Here is an 11,928-nt window from a genome sequence, read left to right on the forward strand (position 1 = left end):
AAGGAGGGTGGATTTATCTTTGATTAGACAGCACCCCATGGCTGTTCATAATTGATTTAATCCGGTTTCCTCCATTTTTGACAGGTCCTGTTTTGGCTATTTGTGTCTGTGTGTCCCTCTGTGTTAGCTATTTCAATTAGATTTAAAGTTAAGTTCAGGCCTCTCAGGTGGATAAAGGGAGGTGGATTTGCCTTTGATTAGACAGCACCCCATGGCTGTTCATAATTGATTTAATCCGGTTTCCCCCATTGTTGACAGGTCCTGTTTTAACTATTGGTGTCTGTGTGTCTCTCTCTCTCTCTCTCTCTCTCTCTCTCTCTATGTGTACCCACCTCAAAGCTCACTGACCTGACCTACCTACCTGTCCTTTTCCCCAAGTTGGGACCGTTTAGAAAATAACACAACACCGGGGACTTGATCATCCCCGGCTGGGGCCACCCTGGTTTGAGAGTGTCTGGTGATAATGGCCGAAACACTCGATGATCTCTGGGTCCATCACTGAGGATGTGTTCAAAACAAATATAAAGGACTAGTTTGTTCCCCAAAAAACCTCTTTTTTTGAGAACAAACAACTACTGACTATCTGTCACCATAACCTCTTTTCCCAAATGAAAAGGAGGTGCACTTGCACTACCAGCTGCCGCCACTAGATGGAGACAGGAGACCACAAATGGAGGACTGGCTGACAGGAGAGGTATATGCACCACTCTGGCCTTTTGCCTAATCCTAAATTACTTCTCCATAAAAGGTTATTTTACTCTCAATTCCAACAATTAAAATTAACTTAAGGTACACTCTTACCCTTAGTCCCAGCTCTAAACTTAACCACTCTGGCCTTTTGCCTAATCCTAAATTACTTCTCCATAAAAGGTTATTTTACTCTCAACTCCAACAATTTAAATTAACTTAAGGTACACTCTTACCCTTAGTCCCAGCTCTAAACTTAACCAGTCGGGCCTATATGCCTAATCCTAAAATCAATATTATTCATAGACTATCTTCCCCTCAGTTTGACCACTAATCCCAACCACTCTGGCCCTTTGCCTAAACCTAAACCACATCCCCCCCTCCCCACTTTTTCCTCCTGACCTATTGTTCGACCCTGCTCTGGGCGAGACTGGACGTAAGGAAATGGGCCATAAGCAGACACCGCCAAAGCGGCAAGGGGAAGGCATTCGTTGGGTAACCACCCTCTACCCTTCCTTGTGTCGGTTCTTCAAGCTTAATTACTCTGTCTACTACACTTGACACACTTATGACCCAGTCATGATGCTAAGCTAGGGCATGAGCCGACACGTCCTCGTAGTGCGCGTGCCTTTCCTTGGATCTCTGTATAACCATGAAGTCGTCGGGCGACATGGGGAGATCCGGTGGCCCTTACAAAAACCTAACCCTAGCCGGAGCCTGGAGGAACGGGGGACTTGCTCCGAAACTAAGTATGATTGGCTGAGTCGCTCGTTTTCTTTCCCACCACATATCAATCAATTATTTAGTGATTAGTGGTCTACTGTCATGAAGCCCCCTCTTTTAAAATACTCCTGAACAACTGAGATTGTCATTCATAGCTAGTGTAGTAAGAACAATGGTAGAAAATCCACCTAGCTGACACATCTCAGATTGGGAAGGACTGCTAATAGGATAATAACAAAATAATCCAACATTTTTACTTTCAAAATCTAATTAATTAATGACTCCACTTATGAGTCTCAGGCCGGGGTCAGTTATGCTGCCGCGAAGAGTTCGTCTCTGTTGTCTGAGGGCATCTTTCAGAACATTCCCATACAATGAAAGATATCATTGAAGAGCTAGGGTGAACCACCAGGGTAACCTAGCTCACTTACCGAAGGATGGGAATGATTTCTGACCAAATAGGACAAAATAATAAGGCACAGTATTATCTTTAGATTATACCTTAATTACTTATGAGTGTACCTTTTTAACTTTGCCCTTAGTCGGACCGCGAAACTTTGTGGTTAGACTGAGAGTAGAAGAGGTCAACTGACCAATTCTACTGAGTGAAGGCGTTTAAATATCCGCTTATATTCACTCTTAAAATAGGAAAGGGGTTGAGAACACAATAGAAATGATATCTGGATTTAATTTAATATATACCACTCTAACCTTACTCTTAAATAGATAAATACATTTTGGGTACAATGAGTTTAAAAATAAAATATTATAGATATATAAAAAATAATTTTAATATAGGTCTATGAACGGATTTATAATGATTTTTTATTATAATACACTGCCTTTACGGGCATATAGTATATTATATTTGACTTGCAGTTCATGGAGTAACCACTATGAGTGCTAAGGGTCATGTTACCTTTAATTCCGCCGGATCTAACGTCACTTCCGGTTGGCGGCAATATTATTATTGCCTTGCAGTTCATGGAGTAACCACTATGAGTGCTAAGGGTCATGTTACCTTTAATTCCGCCGGATCTAACGTCACTTCCGATTGGCGGCATTACCACTTCCGGGCTAGTAATTACATGTGGCGGCGGCTGAGAGAGCATGTGTATTAAGATTCTACTAAAATCCTCTGACATCCACATGAAATACTGGTCTTTCAACGTCGACAGTGAGTACGTGTGATTATTAACATATTAGAGACCAGATATCAGGGTCCATTTGTGTAAAAATAAATTTTAAATACTTACATAAATGAATAATTTCAATATACACTTCACAAGATGGCTGACTCTAATCATCTTTACTAATTCTCTCTGGAAATGAGAACCATTCTATTTTCAATTAGATTTAAAGTTTAACACTATTGGGCTGTGAGTGTGTGGGTGTGTTTGTGTATATTTGAGCTTTTTCAATTAGATTTAAAGTTTAATTCAGGCCTCTCAGGTGGATAAAAGGAGGGTGGATTTATCTTTGATTAGACAGCACCCCATGGCTGTTCATAATTGATTTAATCCGGTTTCCTCCATTTTTGACAGGTCCTGTTTTGGCTATTTGTGTCTGTGTGTCCCTCTGTGTTAGCTATTTCAATTAGATTTAAAGTTAAGTTCAGGCCTCTCAGGTGGATAAAGGGAGGTGGATTTGCCTTTGATTAGACAGCACCCCATGGCTGTTCATAATTGATTTAATCCGGTTTCCCCCATTGTTGACAGGTCCTGTTTTAACTATTGGTGTCGGTGTGTCTCTCTCTCTCTCTCTCTCTCTCTCTCTCTCTTTATGTGTACCCACCTCAAAGCTCACTGACCTGACCTACCTACCTGTCCTTTTCCCCAAGTTGGGACCGTTTAGAAAATAACACAACACCGGGGACTTGATCATCCCCGGCTGGGGCCACCCTAGTTTGAGAGTGTCTGGTGATAATGGCCGAAACACTCGATGATCTCTGGGTCCATCACTGAGGATGTGTTCAAAACAAGTATAAAGGACTAGTTTGTTCCCCAAAAAACCTCTTTTTTTGAGAACAAACAACTACTGACTATCTGTCACCATAACCTCTTTTCCCAAATGAAAAGGAGGTGCACTTGCACTACCAGCTGCCGCCACTAGATGGAGACAGGAGACCACAAATGGAGGACTGGCTGACAGGAGAGGTATATGCACCACTCTGACCTTTTGCCTAATCCTAAATTACTTCTCCATAAAAGGTTATTTTACTCTCAACTCCAACAATTTAAATTAACTTAAGGTACACTCTTACCCTTAGTCCCAGCTCTAAACTTAACCACTCTGGCCTTTTGCCTAATCCTAAATTACTTCTCCATAAAAGGTTATTTTACTCTCAACTCCAACAATTTAAATTAACTTAAGGTACACTCTTACCCTTAGTCCCAGCTCTAAACTTAACCAGTCGGGCCTATATGCCTAATCCTAAAATCAATATTATTCATAGACTATCTTCCCCTCAGTTTGACCACTAATCCCAACCACTCTGGCCCTTTGCCTAAACCTAAACCACATCCCCCCTCCCCACTTTTTCCTCCTGACCTGTTGTTCGACCCTGCTCTGGGCGAGACTGGACGTAAGGAAATGGGCCATACACAGATACCGCCAAAGCGGCAAGGGGAGGGCATTCGTTGGTAACCACCCTCTACCCCTCCCTGTGTCTGTTCTTCAAGCTTAATTACTCTGTCTACTACACTTGACACACTTATGACCCAGTCATGATGCTAAGCTAGGGCATGAGCCGACACGTCCTCGTAGTGCGCGTGCCTCTCCTTGGATCTCTGTATAACCATGAAGTCGTCGGGCGACATGGGGAGATCCGGTGGCCCTTACAAAAACCTAACCCTAACCCTAACCCTAACCCTAACCCTAACCCTAAACCCTAACCCTAAACCCTAACCCTAACCCTAACCCCTAACCCTAACCCTAACCCCTAACCCCTAACCCTAACCCTAACCCAGTGCTAACAATTCCCATACCGGAATCCATAACACTACCCCTAACCCAAACCTAACCCTAACCCCCCTAACCCTAACCCCCTAACCCTCCAGGGCGCATCACCACATTTTACAAGCCAGGGAAGGTGCATGGATCCTGGGTAATCATTGATTAAGTGTTTTTAAATGTGTGGAACAGTGTTTTGTCACTTTCAAAACTCTCCTGTCATTGACCGGAGAAATTGGTTTGATCTTGTATTCAATCTGGCCATTAATATTCCAGTGAGACGAAGTACGTACATTGACCGGAGTGATCCCATGTTAATTTTGTCCCAAAAACCGGAGCATTCCCTAGCCCTACCCATACCAAGTTTGTTATCCCTGTGATGTTTTAAATATTTGACATTGTCCAATGTCTCAATCTTCACACCAACACATCATGGCGTATATAGCAACGTTTATCAGCTCCCTCTGTCAATGTATTGTGAAGATATGCGCTTGTCCAGTTGAAATGGAGATGATCTCTCAGCTGTAGATCACGGTCTCCATTACGTATTATATAGCTTCACTATTAGTGAAGCATATTCATTTGTTCCACAATAAAACAGTGCACAGGAAGCATTTCATTTACAAAAAATGACAAGAGCTTGTGTGGCGTTCAAACCCGTTTATTGAATGGTTGACGTCAGTATGAGAAACATATATTAATCCTTAATGTCGGAGGGCTGGATTGGCACGCCAACCTAAGGGGGGTGAAAAAAGCGTGATTAGCGATTCTAGTAATTTATAAGCTGTTTAGACTAAGCAATATACATTTCTGTTATATATTTGTCATATCATCCCTGCAGTAGTTATCATAACTCACCTCCCTGTTCTCCTCTCATAGGTCCCAGGTTCCGTCACCGTAAAGACTCCCCAGGGAAACAGCGAGACCTGTTTTATCATTCCGGGTGGGGTTATTGAGCAGGATGGAGGAAGGGGTGGTTTTTTATTGTGTACATTGATGTTTGTTTGTAATATTTTTTCTTTCATAAATTAATTAGGTATAATTGAATTCTCAGCAGGAAACCGATGGACTGTCCACTAAAAGTAAGGAATGAGTCCTTACCCCAAGTGAAGGAGTTCAAGTATCTCTGGGTCTTGATGGGCTTCGAGCAGGACCACGGCAACAGCCCTAGTCACGGTTCATGATCCAAACCCATCTTGTAATACTGCAAACCTGCAAGAGAAGGGACACAAAAACTCCGGGGAGCGATGCCCCGGGGGTTGAGTTAGTGATATGTATTAATGAATGTATAGAGGAAGTCTAAGTGTAGACCACCCTGGCTTATTTGGAGTGCCCTCAGGGGCAAAAGTAAAGGTAACTTTCTGTCTGTCCATTTGGTCACCCGTGTCTCCAATGTAAAGTCCTAAGATTGTACATTTGGAAAATTAAAGTCCCTAACGGGGAGTTAGTGATATGCATTAATGAATGTATACATAGAGAGGAAGTCCAAGCCTATAAGAGCATAAACAAGGGACTGGTCCAAGGTCAGCCCGAGCTAAAGCTGCAAAGAGGACAGAGACCAGCGTTAATACAAGTTGAACACTGTGCACTAACAGAGGATTCCACATCAAACCAGCGCCAAAACTGCCTTCACCACCTCAGACCACCAAAATCACCGCCTTGACCACCTCAGCGGTCGTTTGAGGTGGTGAACGCGGTGGTTTTGGCGGTCTGAGGTGTGGTGAACGTGGTTGTTTTGGCGGTCTGAGGTGGTGAAGGCAGTTTTGGCGCCGATTTGATGTAGAAACCTCTGTTAATACAAGTTGAACACCGTGCACCGTGCTGGTCCGTCCCCTTGCAGCTTTATCTCGGGCTGACGTAGGACCAGCCTCTAGTTTATGCTCCTATAGGCTTAGGCTTCCTCTCTATGTATACATTCATTAATGTGTATCACTAACTCAGCATTAGGGACTTGAATTTTCCAAATGTACAATCCTAGGACTTTACATCGGAGACGCCGGTTCCCAAATGGACACACAGAAAAGTACCCTCACTTTTGCCCCTGAGTGCACTAAAAATAAGCCAGGATGCTACACCGCCAACACTACCGCGTTCAGCACCTCAAACGACCGCCAAAGAAAACGCGTTTGCCACCTCAAACGACCGTAAACAATACCGCGTTCAGCACCTCAAACGACCGCCAACACTACCACGTTCAGCACCTCAAACGACCGCCAACACCACCACGTTCACCACCTAAAACGACCGCCAAAGAAAACGCGTTTGCCACCTCAAACGACCGTAAACAATACCGCGTTCAGCACCTCAAACGACCACCAAAACAACGGTGTTCTCCACCTCAAACGACCGCAAACACAACCGCCTTCACCACCTCAAACGACAGCCAAAACTACCACGTTCACAAACAACCCCATAACAACCACGTTCAATGCTTCAACCAATGCGTTCAAATCAATCAAACATCAACTTTTTGCAGAGAAAAAACACACTGCAATACCTGCAAATACAATACAAATGACAAAGTTGACTTACATGAAAATGAAGGATCCAAGATGATGTCAGACAGTTTCCCTGTCACTCCAAAGACGTTACGATGGGCTTCGAGATGGACCAGGGCAACAGGCTCTGTCACGGTTCATGATCCAAACCCATCCTGTAATACTGCAAACCTGCAAGAGAAGGGACACAAAAACTCCGGGGAGCGATGCCCCGGGGGTTGAGTTAGTGATATGTATGAATGAATGTATAGAGGAAGTCTAAGTGTAGACCACCCTGGCTTATTTGGAGTGCCCTCAGGGGCAAAAGTAAAGGTAACTTTCTGTCTGTCCATTTGGTCACCCGTGTCTCCAATGTAAAGTCCTAAGATTGTACATTTGGAAAATTAAAGTCCCTAACGGGGAGTAAGTGATATGCATTAATGCATGTATACATAGAGAGGAAGTCCAAGCCTATAAGAGCACAAACAAGGGACTGGTCCAAGGTCAGCCCGAGCTAAAGCTGCAAAGAGGACAGAGACCAGCGTTAATACAAGTTGAACACTGTGCACTAACAGAGGATTCCACATCAAACCAGCGCCAAAACTGCCTTCACCACCTCAGACCACCAAAATCACCGCCTTGACCACCTCAGCGGTCGTTTGAGGTGGTGAACGCGGTGGTTTTGGCGGTCTGAGGTGTGGTGAACGTGGTTGTTTTGGCGGTCTGAGGTGGTGAAGGCAGTTTTGGCGCCGATTTGATGTAGAAACCTCTGTTAATACAAGTTGAACACCGTGCACCGTGCTGGTCCGTCCCCTTGCAGCTTTAGCTCGGGCTGACGTAGGACCAGCCTCTAGTTTATGCTCCTATAGGCTTAGGCTTCCTCTCTATGTATACATTCATTAATGTGTATCACTAACTCAGCATTAGGGACTTGAATTTTCCAAATGTACAATCCTAGGACTTTACATCGGAGACGCCGGTTCCCAAATGGACACACAGAAAAGTACCCTCACTTTTGCCCCTGAGTGCACTAAAAATAAGCCAGGATGCTACACCGCCAACACTACCGCGTTCAGCACCTCAAACGACCGCCAAAGAAAACGCGTTTACCACGTCAAACGACCGCCAACACCACCACGTTCACCACCTTAAACGACCGCCAAAGAAAACGCGTTTACCACCTCAAACGACCGTAAACACAACCGCCTTCACCACCTCAAACGACAGCCAAAACTACCACGTTCACAAACAACCCCATAACAACCACGTTCAATGCTTCAAACAATGCGTTCAAATCAATCAAACATCAACTTTTTGCAGAGAAAAAACACACTGCAATTCCTGCAAAGACAATACAAATGACAAAATTGACTTACATGAAAATGAAGGATCCATGATGATGTCAGACAGTTTCCCTGTCACTCCAAAGACGTTACGATGGGTTTCGAGATGGACCAGGGCAACATGCTCTGTCACGGTTCATGATCCAAACCCATCCTGTAATACTGCAAACCTGCAAGAGAAGGGACACAAAAACTCCGGGGAGCGATGCCCCGGGGGTTGAGTTAGTGATATGTATTAATGAATGTATAGAGGAAGTCTAAGTGTAGACCACCCTGGCTTATTTGGAGTGCCCTCAGGGGCAAAAGTAAAGGTAACTTTCTGTCTGTCCATTTGGTCACCCGTGTCTCCAATGTAAAGTCCTAAGATTGTACATTTGGAAAATTAAAGTCCCTAACGGGGAGTTAGTGATATGCATTAATGAATGTATACATAGAGAGGAAGTCCAAGCCTATAAGAGCATAAACAAGGGACTGGTCCAAGGTCAGCCCGAGCTAAAGCTGCAAAGAGGACAGAGACCAGCGTTAATACAAGTTGAACACTGTGCACTAACAGAGGATTCCACATCAAACCAGCGCCAAAACTGCCTTCACCAGCTCAGACCACCAAAATCACCACGTTGACCACCTCAGCGGTCGTTTGAGGTGGTGAACGCGGTGGTTTTGGCGGTCTGAGGTGGTGAACGTGGTTGTTTTGGCGGTCTGAGGTGATGAAGGCAGTTTTGGCGCCAATTTGATGTAGAAACCTCTGTTAATACAAGTTGAACACCGTGCACCGTGCTGGTCCGTCCCCTTGCAGCTTTAGCTCGGGCTGACGTTGGACCAGCCTCTAGTTTATGCTCCTATAGGCTTAGGCTTCCTCTCTATGTATACATTCATTAATGTGTATCACTAACTCAGCATTAGGGACTTGAATTTTCCAAATGTACAATCCTAGGACTTTACATCGGAGACGCCGGTTCCCAAATGGACACACAGAAAAGTACCCTCACTTTTGCCCCTGAGTGCACTAAAAATAAGCCAGGATGCTACACCGCCAACACTACCGCGTTCAGCACCTCAAACGACCCCCAAAGAAAACGCGTTTACCACCTCAAACGACCGCCAACACCACCACGTTCACCACCTTAAACGACCGCCAAAGAAAACGCGTTTACCACCTCAAACGACCGTAAACACAACCGCCTTCACCACCTCAAACGACCGCCAAAACAACCACGTTCACAAACAACCCCATAACAACCACGTTCAATGCTTCAAACAATGCGTTCAAATCAATCAAACATCAACTTTTTGCAGAGAAAAAACACACTGCAATTCCAGCAAAGACAATACAAATGACAAAGTTGACTTACATGAAAATGAAGGATCCATGATGATGTCAGACAGTTTCCCTGTCACTCCAAAGACGTTACGATGGGCTTCGAGATGGACCAGGGCAACAGGCTCTGTCACGGTTCATGATCCAAGCCCATCCTGTAATACTGCAAACCTGCAAGAGAAGGGACAGAAAAACTCCGGGGAGCGATGCCCCGGGGGTTGAGTTAGTGATATGCATTAATGAATGTGTACATAGAGAGGAAGTCTAAGGCTATAGGAGCATAAACTAGGAGCTGGTCCAAGGTCAGCCCGAGCTAAATCTGTAGAGACCAGCGTTAATACAAGTTGAACAATGTGTACTAACAGAGGATTCCACATCAAACCAGCACCAACTGCCTTCGCCACCTCAGACAACCAAAACAACCACGTTCACCACCTCAGGCCGCCAAAACCACCACGTTCACCACCTCAGACAACCAAAATTACCACGTTAACCACCTCAGACCGCAAAAACCGCCGCGCTCGCCACCTCAAACACATCCGCCTTCACCACCTCAAACGACGCCAAAACTACCACGTTCACCACCTCAGACCGCCAAAACCGCCGCGCTCGCCACCTCAAACACAACCGCCTTGACCACCACAAACGACAGCCAAAACTTCCACGTTCAATGCTTCAAACAACGCATTCAAATCAATTAAACATCAACTTTTTAACTTTTTGTAGAAAAAAAAAAACACTGCAATTCCTGCAAAGACAATACAAATAACAATGTCAACTTACATGAAAATGAAGGATCCATGATGGGGTCAGAAACTTTCCCTGTTACTCCAAAGACGTTACGATGGGCTTTGAGCAGGACCACGTCAACAGGCTCTGTCACGGTTCATGATCCAGACCCATCCTTTGATACTGCAAACCTGCAAGAGGAGGGACACAAACTGTGGGAGCGATGCCCCGGGGGTTGAGTTAGTAATATGCATTAATGATTGTATACAGATATACAGTTTTTTCTACACGGACCACTATTGCGGTAAGCATGTTGTAACTTCCGGTTGTTGTTGTCATCTCCGGGTATCCCGTGTGCCTGTTCTGTTGCTGATAGCTTATTATCTTAACTTAATCGATCGTTTTAAAACTCTTGATCATGGCAACTGCCTGACGTTGTAATCACACGTTACTACAGCTTAAGCACTCACAACTCTCCTTCTCTTAGCGACTGTAACTCCACAGTTGCCTACACTCTTTTCGGGTTTGCTAACGGTAGCTACTTTAGCTTGATAGCTAGCCATGGCTCTTTCCCCACCCTCGGGTGCCATTTCCTGCTCTAACTGTCTCGTGTTTGGTTACTTCCCTACCTCCTTTACTGGTACCGATACATGTGTTAAATGTAGTATAGTTGTTAGGTTGGAGGCGGGAATCATAGCCATAGAAGCCTGGCTCCGCATCTTAGAAAATAACTCAGCTACATTAAAACCCATGTTAGCCGGTGCGGACCGGCAAAAGGTAGCTCCTCTTAGCCATCCCCCGGCAACTCCTGAGCAGCAGGGAGATTGGATGACTGTTCAGAAGGGGCATAACGCGAAACCCGCTGGTCCCCACCAACCCGTTCACGTATCTAACAGATATTCCCCACTCAGCGAGACACCCGCTGAGAAGCCAACTCTGGTTATTGGTAGCTCTATTATGAGACACGTGAATTTAGAGACCGAAGCCTCCACAGTCACATGCATTCCGGGGGCCAGAGCGGGCGACGTTGAGGCGCATCTTAGACTGCTGGTTAAAAATAAACGTAAATACAGTAGGATTGTTATTCATGTCGGTGGTAATGATGTTCGTTTACGCCAATCAGAATGCACCAAACTTAATGTGGCGTCGGTGTGTAGTTATGCTAAAACAATGTCGGACACCGTAATCTTCTCTGGTCCCCTCCCCAATCTGATCAATGATGACATGTATAGCCGCATGTCATCATTTCAGCGCTGGTTGTCTTGGTGGTGCCCAGCAAACAATGTGGGCTTCGTAAATAATTTGACAGCCTTCTGGGGAAAACCTGGCCTGATTAAGAGAGACGGCATTCATCCTACTTTGGAAGGTGCAAATCTCATTTCGGCAAACATTTCAGGGCTCTGTGGACTTAGTCCACGACAAACTGGAGTTGAGACCAGGAGGCAGAGTCGCAGTCTTACACGCTTCTCTGCGCTCTCTCCTAGGCAGTCATCCATAGGAATCCCGAACCCAATAAAATACCCAATATTAACGGTGTGTGTGTCTGCCCAAGGACAATTTAAGGTAAAACCTAATAGAGGTGTCATACATAATAACCTATTAAAAGTAAATGTAACAACTACTACAGTGCAACAAAACAGGACGATTAAATGTGGTCTCTTAAACATAAGATCTCTAGCATCTAAAGCAATATTGGTAA

The 11,928-nt window shown here is 44.8% G+C and overlaps 1 long non-coding RNA gene across 1 annotated transcript; it reads right to left on the reverse strand.

Annotated features, from left to right (window-relative positions):
• Positions 1–5,007: 5,007 nt before the first annotated feature.
• Positions 5,008–6,096, reverse strand: LOC307039864. The gene is made up of 3 exons (XR_013808348.1): positions 5,464–6,096; positions 5,221–5,288; positions 5,008–5,098 (listed from the first exon to the last, which is right to left on the reverse strand). It is a non-coding gene; the product is annotated as an uncharacterized lncRNA (long non-coding RNA).
• Positions 6,097–11,928: the final 5,832 nt, after the last annotated feature.

Source organism: Notothenia rossii (genome assembly GCF_949606895.1).
Source record: "Notothenia rossii genome assembly, chromosome: 5".
NCBI classification, from domain to species: Eukaryota; Metazoa; Chordata; class Actinopteri; order Perciformes; family Nototheniidae; genus Notothenia; species Notothenia rossii.